Source organism: Notamacropus eugenii, chromosome 5 (genome assembly GCF_028372415.1).
Source record: "Notamacropus eugenii isolate mMacEug1 chromosome 5, mMacEug1.pri_v2, whole genome shotgun sequence".
Taxonomy (NCBI): Eukaryota; Metazoa; Chordata; class Mammalia; order Diprotodontia; family Macropodidae; genus Notamacropus; species Notamacropus eugenii.
In genome coordinates, this window is record NC_092876.1 from 161,127,420 (window position 1) to 161,144,857 (window position 17,438).

A 17,438-nucleotide genomic window follows, 5' to 3' on the forward strand; every position below is an offset into this window, starting at 1 on the left:
TTGGTATTGGGAATTCCTTACTCAAATCTGTGGAGAGTTATACATCAGTTATGTTCTGAGATTTCTTAGAGACAATACTGGGTGGAGGCAAATTGAGCTAGAGATATTATGATTTGGGGGAGCACCCTTCAAGAATGGCCTCACCCTAAGGAAACTCAAAGCTCAGGGATGTTGGGGAATGGGCTATATACCTAACTATATGATTGTCTAACCTGGTGGTCTCTAAAGTGAAGTACATTTACCCCATGGTCTAGAGAATCTCTGTGTTGCATCCCAGATATAAACCTCAGGGAGGCAATGCATGTCTCATGATTGGGCACATCAAGCTGACATACAGTTGCTTCAGGAAAGATGAGGAACCCACAGAATAAACTTAGAGTCTTCATAAAGACAAAATGAATTACATGGTGAAAGTAAACTGAAAATGATAAAAATACAAATATCATACAAATGACAGGTGGAAGAAAAATAAATCGGGCATTTATCCAATGGCCATCCTTATGTGTATGATTTAGATCAGGCATTTCTCAATCTGATTTAAAAAATCAAAGACAATAAAGAAGAGGTTAAGAATTTACCAAAGCACTGTGGTGTATTAGAAAGAACATTGGCCTTGGTGTTGAAATATTTGGATATGGAATCAAAAAATGTAGATAAGATGTATCTATAGTAGTCAGTTTGGGTGTCATATAACCTCCCAGGGACTCAGTTTCCCCATATACAAAATCAGGGGCTTTGACTAGATAGCCTTTGAGCTCCCTTCTGGCTCTGCATGATCCTATGTTTCAATGATCTCAGAGGATTGTTTCAATGAAATTTCTAAAGGATAAGGCTCAATATAAATTTGAGTTATTCTTATTTCACTCCCCTATGTTTAAACCAGGCAGTAGGAAAGGCAAATGGTGTCATGAAGACCTGCATTTGAATTGTACCGCAGACATTTTTCCAGTTGCATGATATTATTATTAATTTCTGCGATCATAGTCATTCCATGTATAAGATGGTCATAATTGCCTCTACTTCACAAGTTGAAGTGAAGATCAAAAGAAATAATGCAAGTTTTTAAGTGCTGTCAATAATAAAAATGTTATTACTATTTCATTTGATTCTTCTCATTCTTCTGTTCTGATAGAAAAAGTCTTGAGACAAATTACTTTCCCACTACTATTCTTTTACATTTATGTTTGGCAAACCACTGACAAAAATGATTGATTTTTGTAACTGAATGAAAGTACTGAGACAGTGCAGACTCATCCTATATGGATTCACTGAAAGCACTTTTGGGACAATTCCAGTAGCAAACAGAATGACAAAGGTGATATGTACTTTGTCCTACTCTTCTATGGCTTTGATGTTTTTCCATTGGATTTTCATATTTTCATATCATTTGGGAATTATGGGTATCATGTGTAATATCTCATGAAAAGATTGTTCTTAAATTTTATTTTCTACTGTTTTCTTGCAAAATCTGCATAACTTCAAGATCCTTAAGGACAATTTTCTGGTAGCAGTAATCTGGTCTTCTATTAGAGTCCTAAACTTCCTTTCGGTAAACAAACCTACATGATTCCACTCTTTGTTTAACATTTTGTCGATATTCTATTAACCAACATTCATTTTGATGTCATTATAATTATTGTCATTCTTCTCTCTTGATATTTTGTGGAGTTTAAATAGAGACAATGCCATGGATCAATATCCTTGTTCTCTTATACTTCGTGAATAAAATGTTGCACATGTAGATCAAATGGTTATTTTTTTTAATTGGATAGAAGATTGAAATGCACACGTATTTTCATCATTATTCATGTAATTATTCTCTTTTTACATATTTTTCTCTTTTTCAGATTATAACAATACTGGGATGAGTCACTATCCTGATATTTTTCTTTTATTTTTAATGTTCTGAGGACTGTTGCAGAGGTGGATAAAATAATTGCTTTCCTGAATTGAATAAAAATGTTGGGTTGTAAGTCTATCTTCTTAATGTTTACTCATAGCCTTTTGGGGACAGTCAGAAGCAGAAAAGAGAAAAAGAATAATGTTACCTCCTCTTCTACCCACCCACTTTAGATTTCTTCCAGTTGTTCCTATCTTTTGAAAGTTATTTCTTCCATGTAGCTTGGGGATTGTCTAATCATAGAGGTGACATCTATTAAAATACAGTCCTTCATTTGCTATAGATCTATATTATATAAGAGTAATTATGAGCAAAAATCTGTGTGTGATAATGGTGTATACTACAGTATATTGATTGGATTCTCAAGGAAATTTTTAGGCCTTTTTTCATAATATGGAAATTTTTCACATGCCAGTCCAGGAAAGATAGTGAGCTTCTGATGTAGAATTCTAGCCATAAAGTCATAACTTAATAGGCATGTTGTAGATGCAAAATTTTTGATACCTGTAGTAATATACTGCACAGTTTCTACCATTTCCTTGCATAATTTGTAGTTTTTCAATGTGTCTGGGCTCCTTAAGGATCTCCCATCTCCAATTTCTAGTAGCAATGATGTGGTCTTGTATATTATTAATTGCTATTATATTACTTATTACCACTACGCTTTTTTTATCAATTCCTCTGCCTTATAAATGGAGAGTTCTGTAGGAAGTACATCTTTACTGGAACTAACATTATGATGATAGGGGTTGTTGTTACTTTAAAATTTAAAATTTATTTTAAAATTTAAATTTCACATTCCCCCTCAATCAGCCTCCTTACCTTTAAACAGCTATGATTGTGTAGGACTGTTGGAAAATATCGACATTATATTCTGATTATTTGACTTATGAAAATGATGTACTTCGCTGGTTCCTTGCCTCGTTACTGAAGGGGACCCGAGAGTTCACAAGGATTCAGAGCCCTCAGACAGCAATGAGTCTGTGGGTGCTCAGGGCAAAACTACAATTCCACCAGTCTTCCTTGAAGAATCTTTATAAATGATAGCTTTCCAATGTCTCAGAGGAAACTATCACCACAAGAAGGTATTAGCTCTCAGTAGAGCAATTTATAGGTGGGCTCCTGCTGATGCTAATGCAGCCTATGACGGTAAATCCCACTTTGCCACTTTGAACTTGTGCCCTCTTTCTTCTTTGTTACCCCAACAACTATTTCTGTTTCTATTTATGGAAGATGGATCATTTCTCCTTTAGCATAAGGTATCAAGAACTCAATTGTTACCTCTTTCAAAAAGTATCAGCTTCACAGAACTCATTGGCTATGGAATATCTGTTGAAAATGAACTTTGGAATGGAGGAGGGAAATCAATTGCCTAATACTTGTACACAAATGCTTCTAAATTTTTTCATGAAAATAATAGAATTGTGCATGCCAGAAAGAACAATAGAGCTAATGCTTCATTTTTTTCAGAAGAATTCTAAGACTTTAAACTCTGAGAATAAACAAGCTAGGAGAAAGGATGTTAGTTAATTGAAGTAACTAAGTTCACATAATAACTTGGTGATAAATATAAGGCTTGGATTGTGATTTAGTCTCCTTGATAGATATTGGAATGTCTGAGAACTACATCAATTAATCATTTTATTGTTTTTGCGCAATTTGCAGACTTTAAGATACTGGAAGCTACCTTAAATGTTATCTCATCCAATTCTTTTATCTTGCAGATGAGGTAACTGAGACCCAGAATGGCTAGTGATTTGCCCACCTGCCCAGGTAGTAAGTAGCTGAGCTGAGATTAAATGTTGGTCTAGTTACTATCTTGAGTTTATTGTAATCAACACAATGACATCTGTAGTGAAAGACCTAGCTATAAAAACAAATCTCCATTTGGATTATGTACTGGATTTCTTCTATGTCAGTAACAACCAACTGCAGAAAGCTTACATCTACCTATTTCATACTGTTTTTGAGACTGATGCATCAGATTCATTGAATCTTACACTACGTTAGCAGGGAATATTGTATGTTTTAGCATCTACATGGGAGACATCATTGAAAGAGAGGTTTTATGTTGCGTATTGCTCTTACAAATCTAATGTTGGGAAAATAATTGATTAACAATAAATAGTGGACTCTTTAATTCTCCATTTCTTTCAGTCATTTGTCCTTTGCTAAAGGTATGCTATTCTGTCATTTGCAAAAGCCTGCCCATTGTTTTTATATATTTTCATCAAGGCTGTATTTTATATGCATGTAGGATTCTCATAAATATTTTGTAAAAATAAGCAGTCACATGGGTTAGTAGTTACTGATTTCTTCTCAAATACCTTTAAAAAAACATGTTGTTATTGGAGTTTTTGCCAGCAAAGATGTTCATGTTTTTTTCTCTGTCATTTTCCCTTTTTTCATGAAAAAAACTAGCCTAATGTTTTCAAAATTTTGTCACTGACAAAACCTATGTCTTCTTTTTAAACAGGTCTGCAAATGGTTTAATGACTATGACACAGATAAATTCATTTGGTTTTCCTTCCTTTTTCTCCATTAAAACCATTTTTACCTCCATTTATAGCACATTAGAGAATGGGATCTACTATGATAATTCCAACCGTCAGTGATGATGAGAATAATTCATTATAGAAATGCTAAAAGATGAATTCCATTCTCTCTGTTATTGTCCTTCCAGTTTCCTCTTGAAATATTTTTGGGACCATCAGACTTAATTTTTTTCTCACACAAAACGTGTTACAAACTTATTTGTTCTTCAACAACTCCTTATTGTATCATATTCCAATATCAATCATAATATTCCACTATCTTCATATTTGCAAAATGAGTCTCCAGTCTAAACCCATATTGCCTTTAGCTACCATGTCTCTGCTCAAGTTATTGCTGGATTCTGGGTTCCTTTGGTATCCTCTCTGTAGCAACAGCTTTATATTGGTTAAATTTTCATTGAAATGATAGTCTGAGTTGATGTATTTTCTTCATTCCATTTCGTTTTTTCAGTATCAGTAGTTTAGGTGGATAGGTATGGTTATTGCCATGATAGTATCATGTCATATCTTCCCATTTTTATTCATTCTAATTTGGTACTGATATTGGTCTTTAATCTCACAAGATGATCTGACTGTACACAAACAGCTAATCAATTCATGATTACATCACATTCTTTTCTGTCTCTTAAATATAGCTAATTTAATGTTCTATGTATAATATTGTTTGGAATTCTGGTCAGTCAGGCAGACAATAAATACTTATTAATGCCTACTGAATGCCAAGCACTAACTAAACAATGGAGATACAAAAAGAGGCAAAAAGACCATCCTTGCCCTTGAGAAGCTAATAATCTAATGGATAAGACAATAAGCAAACACAATAAGCTATATAAAGAGTAAATAGTTAATGATTAACAGAGGGAAAGAAGTATAATATAAGAGAGTTTAAAGAAAGATGAGATTTTAGTTAGAACTTGAAGGAAGTCCAAGAATTCAAAGGCAGAGATGATGAGGGAGAGTTTTTCAGACATGGGAGGCAGTCAGAGAAAATGCATGGAGCACCTTCAAAATTTTCTCAAAGAAACTGTTTATGTCATAGAGGCATGTAGTCCACCAGCTTTTGGCCTCTTTTGCTTTTTATTTCTGAGCAATATTTTCTCCACTCACAGTATTTCCACTGAAGTTACCAAATATTAAAGTATATGACTTAGTTTGAAGGATTCTGTTCAGTCCTCCTTAGAATTCCTTACTTATCCATCCCCATTGACAAATGTTGGTACATATATGGCAATTATTTTTGTGGTGGTCTTTATGCTTATGTTCACTGTGAATTCTGCAAAATGAAGTCACCAGGTAGTCCATGAAAAATGTAGTTCTTGGAGTTCTCTTGGCCTATGATATAACTTCTTCTACTAACTCTTTTATTTGCTTGCCTAAGATCCTCTGATTCATCCTTCCACTTAGTGAAATCTCTTTATATCTTCTGGCTTCATCTACAAAGATCATGTCAATATTGATAAATTTCTCTTCCCCCACTATAATATGCAAACATTGGACAGGGATCTCATACAAGGTACCAATAGTCAAATTAAAGGCTATAGGTTATTTAAAAGTTTCATTTTTCAGTAATCTGTGTCTTCTTTTCTAGCACTTGGCCACAAGAGCAAAAGGAGGCCACGTAGGAATAAGAACCATTTTATAGTTCTCTTTGTTTCATAGTTACCAAATTCACTTAGAGACTAATCTGCTGATGTTGCACTTCTTTGTACTTAATTAGACTGACCCTTGGGAAGTAGACATGGTCTGTTATGAGAACTTTACTTTAAATCTTAGTAGCATTATATGATGTTCCAATGACTTATGGGAACTTTGATTACTGTCAATCACATTCTTTTCAAAATCTTGGTTTGCTTCTCTTTGAAAGATATTTCTACACAGGTGACTGTTTTGAACATTATAAGTAAATTGATCAATCCTTGTATCACATCAGCCAAATAACTATTACTATCAGTAAGTGACCAACTTAATAAATGTATCGAGCCAGTTGTCTTTTTCAACTAGTCTCAGTCAACTAGCTACAGAGAATTATATAAATAAAAGATGTCCATATTAGTCAATCTCTTTCTTTTCTCTCTGATGTTCATTTAAAGTTTCCAAGATATCCATTCTAGACTCTGCCTTCCAAAATACATTCTGCCACTGTCTTGTAGAGCTTGGGCAATGGATTCTCTTATAACATTGTGCCTCAGTTGTTAGCAAAGGCACTGTCTCCCTACCACGTTCCTGATTATACAGCCCACCACTAATCTATATCCTCTCTTGTTAACTTTTTCCCCTACATTTGCCTGGAAATCCTCCTTTTGTCCATGCTCCCCCACTTATCCAGGTGCCAGTTGCTCCCAGGGATTTCAACTCCACCCCTTCATAGGACAAGTAGACTTTTCAAGCAGCAAATTCTCTGAGCCTCATTCAGTGTAAGGTCCTAATCTCTTTTCACCAATCATCTCTCTTAAGCCATAAGAGCATTCTTCAGTGGAATCCTCTCTCACTTCCAGAGTAAGTCCTCCCTCCTTTTCCTCTCTTTTCAGTCATTCACCTCTCCTCTTCACCCAATGCCCTGTAGGCTTTTCTCCTTCTAAGAACCCAGAAGTCACCTTCCCCTAATTGTTAGACCTTGATTTGACCCAGGAACATCACTCATTCCTCTCTACCCTTCATCCCCCTCTCCCTTTTATGTAAGTGCCATGCAATGTAGTCCCACAAAAGAAAATTTTTAGACAGAGTTTTTCCATGTTCTATTCATAATGCCCACTTTCTGCTTCTTCAGTGTTACCTCTACCAAATTTCTACCTTGTCTCCTTCTGTACATTCATACAGAAATCTCTTTTCAGTCTCTTTGTTGTCACTGTGTAGCTGTTACTATCTTTGCCTACTGCATAGATTCACTTCTGCCTTTCTGTTGTTTGGCTGTTCAAGACAAATGATTTCTTCACTTATGGTTTTCTTTCTTAAAATGAGGTATGTGTTTCATATGTACTTAACAATTTCAATTTTATTAATTTCCAACTATTTTCAATGTACTAAGGGGAATTACAAAAAAAAATGGAAAAAACCATTATCTCTTTTTTCAGTAATTTTACAATCTACCTGAGGACTCAGAACCAACAGCAGAAAAAGCATTGATTTATTTAGTCAGGAGACAAATTTAAATCCCACCTGTCAGTCCTTATATGACCTCAGACAAGTCATGTAACTTCCCCAGGCCTCAGTTTTTTCCTTAATAAAATGAAGGTGTTGGGTTACTTTCTCAGAGAAACACTATGGTTTCTTTTAGCTCTATATCTATAATGCTATGACCGTAAATTATAATTAATATACATAACCTTCACTAAAATCTGGCACTAATGCCTCATTGGGATGTGAAGATGACTCAAGTGTGCAAAATTATGTCAACATACTTTGGTAGGGTCTACCAAGCTAGAAAACATTGAGGTATTGATGCACTGATCCACTGATTGGAGATGTCCACTAACCGCCATTTATCTGGGGATTTGCTATTCTGGGTTTGGGAACGTTCATCCCCTTAAATTGGATCTATTTCAACTTTATCATCTTAAACACTATGCATCCTTAGGCACTCTCAAAGGGGACAGAAAAATGAGTGAGATGGAACTCAAGAGCAGAGTTCCCCCCAAAAAAAGAATGGTCACAGAGAAAGAGTATTCATAAGAATAAATATCTACTGTTAAATAGAGTTTTTACTTCATTGTTCATCAAGATCCTCATGAATATATCCCTAGTAAACAATAAGGACTTACTGCAATAAAGGGCCTGTGTGCAAACTCCCTAAATATCCAGGATTCAAACTTCTCTCAGGAGAAAGAGATTCAAATACATGATTAAGTAGTTTCAATTTCTTAAATATCTTTCTCGTAATATCTTATGAACCTGCCTATCAGTTGCACCATGTAATACATTCTAATATGTGCAATCAAGACTTAATTACTGGCCCTTGTTAAAATAATCTGATGACAGTCCAAATAACATTATTGTAAAAGTTGCATGTTTTCTTTTAATCATGACAGAAGAAAGAAGCTAATTTACAGAGAAACCATTTTCATTGGAAATCAAATATCCATAAAAATGGCATAACAGGAAATGTCACGATGATTCTACTACAGATAAATTAATTCTTTTTCTCTTCATGTCTAAGGTATATTTCAACATCCTTCATAGAGTCTTAGATTCATAAATGCAAAAGACCTAAGCACTGGTCTATTTCAAGCTTCTCATTTTGCAGAGGAGGATGCTGACACCCAGAAAGGGCATTTTGCTCATTGTTCTTCAGTAAACACAGTGACTTATTTTTTTTCTGAAAGATGTTCAACCTTGCCTCACTGGTTCACCTCCAGGATTCTACCTCTGTGTCTCTTAAAGAAGAGGCAGAGATATTGGAAACCTTTCAGTTCTGTTTTTCTTCTCTCTTTTTCTGGATTTTGAGTTCTCCATAGTTGTCTTAGTGGAATGGTGCTGAGGGGGCTAATGTTTTTATTTACAATATAGCAGAGATAAATCTAATCTCCCCTCACCCTAACCCTTCCATACAGATAAACATTTTTCTTGACAGGAATAATACAATCTAAATCAGTGAAACTCTAACCAGTAGCAGCCTAATGCAGTGGAAAGAATGCTGAATTTGAAGTCCAGATATGTGTTCAAATTCTAATTCTGCTACTTACTACCTATTTTCAAGCATGTAGGCATCCATTTGCTCTGCACCCTAGACCTCCAAAATCCACCCTTTCAGTCTCCAATGAAGCTGATCCACTCATATTTGGAGCTCTAGCCCTAGGGCTCAATCCAGTTGCCAGGTAACTCAGAGCAAATTAGACATCTTATCCACTATATCTACTGGCTAGAGATAGACATCAAACTGTATTTTACCTTCATATGCCCCTGAGCCAGTCAACCTGGCCATCTTGCCCTTTCTGACTTTACCCTCTCTCACTGGCCGCCGCGTCCCAATGTGTGCTGTCTTCTCCTATTAGAATCTAAGACAAAGGCAGGGACCATCTATTTATATTTGCATCCCAGCACTTATTGCTTGTCAAATAGTAAGTGCTCAACAAATTTTTGTTTCCATTCATTAATTTGTAAAATTAAGGAAGTTAGACTAAAGTTAGAGTAAAATACCTTCTAGCAAATAATGGTAAAATACCATCTAGTAAAATATGAATTCCTTAAGGGTCATGAGTTTCATCTTTGTCTTCATATTCCTAGTATCTACCATAATTATCACTGGACCCATACTCAAAAACTTTCCAGCTAGATAGAAGATACCAGAAATACCAGAGAATCCACTGCTGGATCAATTGACAACCCAGAAAAGTATAACTGAGTTGAGGATGCTATACCACAGCATTTTCTATGTTGGTACTCTGAGAGAAAGGATGCATTTTTCAGTGGACTTCTATTTTAAGAGTCAATCAAGAGACACTTAAACAAAAGAGATAATTTTCAATATGAAAGAATATTTCAGCTTTGCTAGCCCTGGCACTGGAAGGATGACAAAGAATAAATGAAAAGTCTGAGACTAAGAATAACCATATAATTTCGAAAAAAATAAATTTCAAATGCTTAAAGTTAATCTAATTTGGAGGCAGTGGGATCAGGAAAAAAAAAACGCTTACACTGTAAACCCAGAGCACAGTACTATTTATTAATATGAATTTGAAAGATATCTTTCATCAAAATAGGGATCTTCCACTGTTCACAAGCAGTTCATAGGCCATCTAAGACTTAGTAGATGAGTCCTAGGGAGTTAGCTGGGAAACATTCAAAGGGTTACCCACGAATATGTGATATAATTGGAACCCAGGTCTACCTCACTCCATGCTCAGTGCTCTACACACTTACCACAGTGTCTCTGCCACAATTATTTAAGATCCTTTAAATGAAAGCTTTGTCAAAATCATATGTTAAGGAAATGCCCCAAAAGGCTCAATGAAATGTAATTGAATATTAACACTTCTAAAAAGAATGTTGACCCTCTATTATTAGTACTATTTTATACACCAAACCAATTTTACCAAAATCCTCTTAAAATAATGCCTAAAAAGAGAGAACTAGAGTAATCAGTACCAGGCCAGTTTTTCTTGAAGGTCATGTTCCTCTTTCTGTCTTTGGAACTTCAGAGAAGAAAAGAAAGTATGTCAGAGAATCTACAATAAATGTTTCCAGTGTATCTTTATTTTTACAAACTGTTCTATTATTCTTTTTAAAAAACACTACTTTTAAATGACTATTATGTAGAAATAAATCATTTTCTTCAGGAAAACAAATCATCTTATTTTCCTTTGAAAATAATTCTCAAGCATACCTCAAGCTTTGAGGGAGAGAAAAAAGACCCTGTAGAGTTTGACAACACTGTTGACATATAACAAAATATCCTCAAGGATATCATTAGCCAGAGAAGCAGAGTGAGAATGTTTACGGTTTGGCTAGTTGGATGCTTAAGTATTCCCTTACTTTTTTTAGAAGAAAAAATATAAAGTGTCAGTTTTCTAGGCATTACCATAAAAGAAAACTTTCTGCCACACGTCCTTGACAGTGGAATGGGCTGTCTTTACAGGCAGGGAGCTCTCTGTCATTGGAAGTGTTCAAATGGAGGCTTAGCAGGAGGGTGGAAACAGCACCCAGTTTAGAGTCAGAAGATCTGGGTTTGAATCCAAGTTCTGCTACTCTCTGGCTCTGGAGCCTCAAGCAAGGCACTGGACTCCTTGAAGTTCCAGTTTCTTCATCTATTAAGCAGACACGATTATATACTAATGATCACATAGGGTGGTTGTAAGCAAAGTTTATACTTCAGTTTAAAATTTAACATGATATAATACACACAAAGTACACATGTATTAAAAAAATCTTTAAATTTTACAGAGAAATATATGCAGGTATAAATATTTCTTTGTAAATGTGCAGATGGACAGAAAGATAGATAGATGCAGATATAGATATGTTTTCCTTACTACAGGAAAACTAGACTAAAACTTTTGGGACATTATACCTATACTTATCCTTATAACTACATACATACATGTAAATTATTAAAGCTTAAAACTGTGCTGACTTTAGAAATACCTGTGAGTGTTCATACACATATACACACACATATATGTGCATGTTTTCCCTTTCAATAATACATATATAATACAATCATAGAATGCTGGTCATGTGATGAGGATGTGAGAATAACTATCCAAAAACCCTGTGATCCTCTAGTTTTCTTGTAATGTCAGAAGAAAAGGAGGAAGGTCCTTTTGGGTGGACCCCTTCTGATGCACTTTGGGGGGAAGATGAACAAATGTTGCCCAGGATAGTCAGACATAAATGTAATTTGTACTCTTAGAAGAAATAGTTACATGATTAGATCAATGATCCATTGAAATATTCTGAGTATTAGCCATTTTATCAATAAAGGACATTTGAGCTGGCCCTAGAAGACAAGGAAGAATTTCAATAGACAAATGTGGGGGTAAATAGAATAATGGAGTCAGGAAGCATAGAGGGTTAGTTCCATGATGTTCACTTTGAGATATGACCTCCATAAGTGAAGTGAGCAGAACAAGAACTTTGTACACAGCAATAGTAATGTTGCAATGATGATAAACTCTAATAATTTTGCTATTCTCAAAAATACAATGAGCCAATATGATTCCAAAGAACTTATGATGAAAACTCCTACCCACCTCCAGAAAAAGAATTGATGGCGTTTCGATGCAGTTTTAAGCACACTTTTTATTTCACTTTTCTATTCACAGACTTAAGTCTGTGTTGTTTGTTTGATTGGGTTTTTTGCAACATGGTTAATATGGAAATGTTGTGCATGATTGCACATGTATAACCTGTATCAAATTGCTTGCCTTCTCAATGTGGGGGGAAGGGGAGGAAGGAAAAGAATTTGGAACACAATTTTTTTAAAAATGTTAAAAATATTTTTACATGTAAAGAGAAAAAGTCAAAGAAAAATTAAAGGGGGAGAGAGAGAGAGAGAGAGAGAGAGAGAGAGAGAGAGAGAGAGAGAGAGAGAGAGAGAGAGAGAGAGAGAGAGAGAAGCAAGTTTGCCTCCATAGACAGCAGAAGCAGGTAGCCAAGTCTAGGAAATCTTTAATAGCCTCTTTGTTATAGGACAGAGGATTTCCTGGACAGTGCTAACCATAAACTTGACATTCCAGCAACCCCAAGTTCAAAATTCCTAAAATCTAGCTTTCTTACAAGGGGAAGGGAGCTCTTGAGCAGAGACAACCTCTTAGAGAGATTACATAGTGGACCTAGAAGCTAGTGGAACAACCAAGGAGACCGACTCATAATACAGCAGAACAAAACACCTAGATTTTTTTTCAATTTCTTTGTATTATTCAGACAGTATAGGCACAGGGAGAAGGAGTTTGCCTTTTAGCAATTTCAAGTTCAATTTGCTTTTAGTAGGAATCCAAATTCTCAGGGAAAGCTGTAGGCCTGTATGGGTTCTTAGGATAACAAAAGAAATTCCTGGAATATTCATCAAAGGGTTTCACATGCTTCTAGGAGATTCAAGCAAGTTCCCCTTCTAAGGGGAGTCTAAGCCAAAGGATTATACTATGAATCTGGAGGAAAAATGAGAGGAAGAAAATAATTTTATTCATTCTTTAGAGGTGATGTGTTTCCTTTATGTTTTCTGAATTTTTTAGGGATAGAAATGTTTTGACAAGTTTTTTATATGCTGTGTTACCATAAATTCTTGTATGAGACCTAAATACTCACTTCTCCTCATCAGTAAAGGCTTAGACAACAGCTATAGTCTGAGATTTGCTAAAGGAAAACTCTTGATAAGGCACAAATTGGACCCCCAGCAGGGAGGACTAAACCATAGGTTATACCTAGCACCTTAGTAGGATCATGGATCAACCACTACCTCATCCACTAATAGAACTAACTAATATTATCTATCCCAAACTAGATCACAAGCTCCATGAAAGCAGAAACCATTGTTTTTTGGGTTGTGTGGGTGTATGTGTATGTGTCTGTGTGTCTGTGTCTGTGTGTATCTTTGCATCTTACTTATGGCCTAATATTGTAAGTATATGCTGACAGACTGATAAACATAATCAAAGAATGTCAGGGTTGGCAGGGACGTCATTGGGCATCTACTCCATCCCATACCTGAAAAAGAATCCCCACTAAAACATAACTTAGAAGTGGCCTATGAGTCTTTCACTACACGTCTAATGAGAGAGACCCTGACGAGAACCTAAGCAGCCCATTTTACTTGGGATAGTTATAAGGTTGGAATGTTTTTCCTTACACTAAGCCTAAATTGACGTCTTTATAACTTCTCCTTGTGGTGAGTAGGTTACTTAGAGTTAACCCTTTGCAATCATGAAACAAGAATTAATCTACTACTTGAAAGCCCGTTTACCTAACAGCTACCAAAGAAACAAAATCATATTCACAGAATCATCTATATAGTCTGGGTTAGTGACTGGATGTTCATCAGGGCAACAGGAGCTGGCCCAGGATGCAGTGGGAGGCTCTGGTCCTTTTAGGCTAAAGTCTTCTGAGGTTCTCGTCTTGAACGAAGTAATGTTCATTTAGTAAGTAAGCCTTTATAAGAAGTGAGTCAAGGGATGGCCCCTTTAATAAAATAAATCAAACTGGGAGGGGAAGACCCTTAGGGTCGCTGGCCAAAAGAGAAACCGTTGCTATTTACAATCACTCTGAGCCAGGAAGGCCCCAAAATAGCCATTAAGTGGTGCTTGGGCAGGGAGCTCCAGAGTGAAATGGCTTTGAGGTTTGGTCTTTGAGAAAGAAATCTAGCCAGTAAACCCCAAGTTAATTAGGCAGCTTTCAGCCATCAAAATTTACTTGGACCTAGAATGGCCAGGGTCTCCCTCCCATTGCATCCTGGACTGCCTCTGGCATCCTGGTGGATGTCTGGCCTCTGGTCCCAGATAGCTCTGGGGGAGAGAGTGGGGCTGATGTCTTTGCACAGCCATCCCTCACTCAAATAAAGGCCGGCTGCAGGTCATATCATCATCTCCCTGATGTCATGGTCCTCTTCAAAACAGGACAAACACAATCTGTAAGTAATCTGAGGTGCCTGAGTAGAGACCCAGCCATTTGGGTAACTCAGCTTGAACTCTCCCTCTGCCTGTGCCTGTACTTGTGCCTATGCCTTTCCTCTCCAAAGGAAGGTAAATTTTGTGTATATGTGAATATGTATATATCTACATATAGACATATCCACACAACTATAACCTTTGGAGGGTGGGGAGTAAGAGGGAAAAAGAACCAAGTGAACAATGAATAACAGAAAACAAAAGAAACTTATGAGGAGGCAAAAAAAAGATGGACAGGCTTTCTTGAAATAAAAATTCATTGCTACATGTTTTGAATACTCTTGTGTTCCACTATGCACATAACATACATTTTTTTCTTTTGCATTTAAGTTTATGATTTTTTTTCTTTTCTCTATTCTGCATTTATGTTCTGGTGTTTAAGTCTAAAATAAAATGAAAACACCAAAAAGATAAGCTTCCGAAATAACAGATTTGACCACACTATTCCCATTGCTCAAAATTCTGCATTTCATAGAGCTGAAAGTATAAACGTTGAGACCCTCCAGAATCTGGCACTAACCACCTACCATCCTTAATTATATTGCATTCTCCCTTATGCCCCCAATGGTCTCTTTAACCATTTCCCAAATTTGAATGGCTGAATAGTATGTTCGTGAATTTGCCTAGGGTAGAATTCACTCTTTTGTCACTTTTAATTTTTTTTCTGTTAAAATTACACATTTCCTTCAAAGCTCAGGTCTCATATCACTTGATACATGAAGTCTTCCCTAATCTGTCTAGCTGAAAATGATTTCTCCCTCTTTAAATTTTCCTGGAATCTTTTGTTGGCCCTCCTTAGCCCTTATCTAACTCTACCTTGCATCACACTTATATGTGATAAATCCTCTTAATAGACTATAAGTTCCTTTAGCTTATGCGATTTTTTTATCTTTGCATCCAGTTCCTACCATAATACTTTTCACATAGTAGGCATATAGGAAATGTTCACTGAATCCCGTTACGTAATTGATCTATGCTTAATGGTGTTATATCCAACTAACCCTCCTAGAGGGCTTCTTAAGAAGATGGCCCTTTGTCTTATGCATCTTGTATCCCCCACTACCTTACTCAGAGCCGTGTGCTTCCTAAGGGCTTGATAAATGTTTATCAAATAGAATCAAATTGCTTACTAATCTCTTACCTCTACAGATAACATAATATCACAAGTTAGTTTAAATAGATAAAGATCATCTTATGAGGAACCTTAGAGAACAATAACAGAATGGATTTTAGATATCATAGAAGATATGAGGGAGATAATTCTGGTCATAGGAAACCTTTGGGAGCCCTTCACATTTGCTATTTAGGAAACTGTAAACTTTCCCCATACATTTGCTCTTCTGGGGAAAAATACTGAATCTTTAATTGATCCCAGAGGCACCAGTTCATTTGAGATTTAATAATGAAAATAAAGGCACATTCTAGTCTCTCACTCCTCTTGCTAATAGGTTTCAAACTCAAAAGAAATTCCTAATAAATTCCACATATTTATATGCATTTAAGTCTATTGGGGACTTTCTAACACTTAATTGACTAAATTATGCACAATAGAGGAGCAAACTCATAACTGATGATTCCCTGGAGATAGAACCAAATACCTGTTGGCATCCTGTCCTAAAGGCCCACAGTTAATGAAGCAAATTGGACATTGCATTTATGCTGTTGCTGAGCCAACATGGCAAGCACATGAAAACAGTAATTTGCAGCTCTTGGCAGGATTATAGGGTATAGACTATATAGCTACTAGTACACAGTTGCCAACATGGCACAACTCCAATAACCAGCATAACTAGGGCAGGACAAGTAGTGCAGCTGCACGAAGGTACAGTCCAGAAGGGATATATTAAGCAGAGATGAGTGGATGCATCCAGGACTAACTTTGAGAGGGTATGGTAATAGGAGGACATAAGGGGACATGCCCACTGAGGGCATCTGTGGTAGTAGCCACAACAGATGGATGAACCAAAACCATTGACTGGCTTTTCTCTGGGCATCAAAATTGCTTTTCATGCCTCCAACTCTAATGATAGAAGATATCGCAATAATGTCCTTTGTTGTATGACTTCCCAAATAATCATGTGGAAGAAACAGAACATATTCAAGCATGGCTCAGAAAGACCAAGTTAGCAATCATCTGGCCATTGCTGTTAGGTCCTCCTATCCACCAATCACCCAAACATATCAGATTTGTCTCAGTATGAATGATTATAAGGTAAAGCATAAAACTGACTCACTGAGAGACAATCATGAGGTTTTAGCCAAGAAAGCTATTCTGTGACAGTTGTTTTCCACAATCATAGAATCTCAGCATTGGGAGACACCTCAAAGGCTATTTTATTTAGTCCAATCTGGACCTGACTAAAATTCTCTTAATAACATTTTCAAAAAGTAGTTAGTCGGTAACCTTTTGCTTAAAGACTTCCATTAAGGGTAGATCACTACCCATAGAGGCAGGCCTTGAGATTTTGGGATGGTTTTAATTGTTAATAAGTTGTTTGTTCTTGTTTTTTGTTTCTGAAAATCAAGACTAAATCTTCCTCCTTGAAGATTCCAACCATTGTTCCTTGTTCTAATCTCTGAAGTCAAGCAAAATGTGCCTTTTTTTCTTCTGTGGGATATTTCCCCTTAAATTATTAAAAGATAGCTATCATATATCCCAACTCTAAACTAGTTCCTTTAAGCAATTGTCCTGTGACAAGAACTTGAAAACTTATACCATCTTTGTAGCCCTCATCTGAATGATTTGTAATTTAGCAATGTCCTTTATAAGATGTGGCACCTTGTCCTAAATATAGTCATCTAGATGACCAGGACAGAACACCACAAGACAATCACCTTCCTTGTCTGAGAAATTCATTTACATGGAAAATTCAAGGATGCACTATTTAA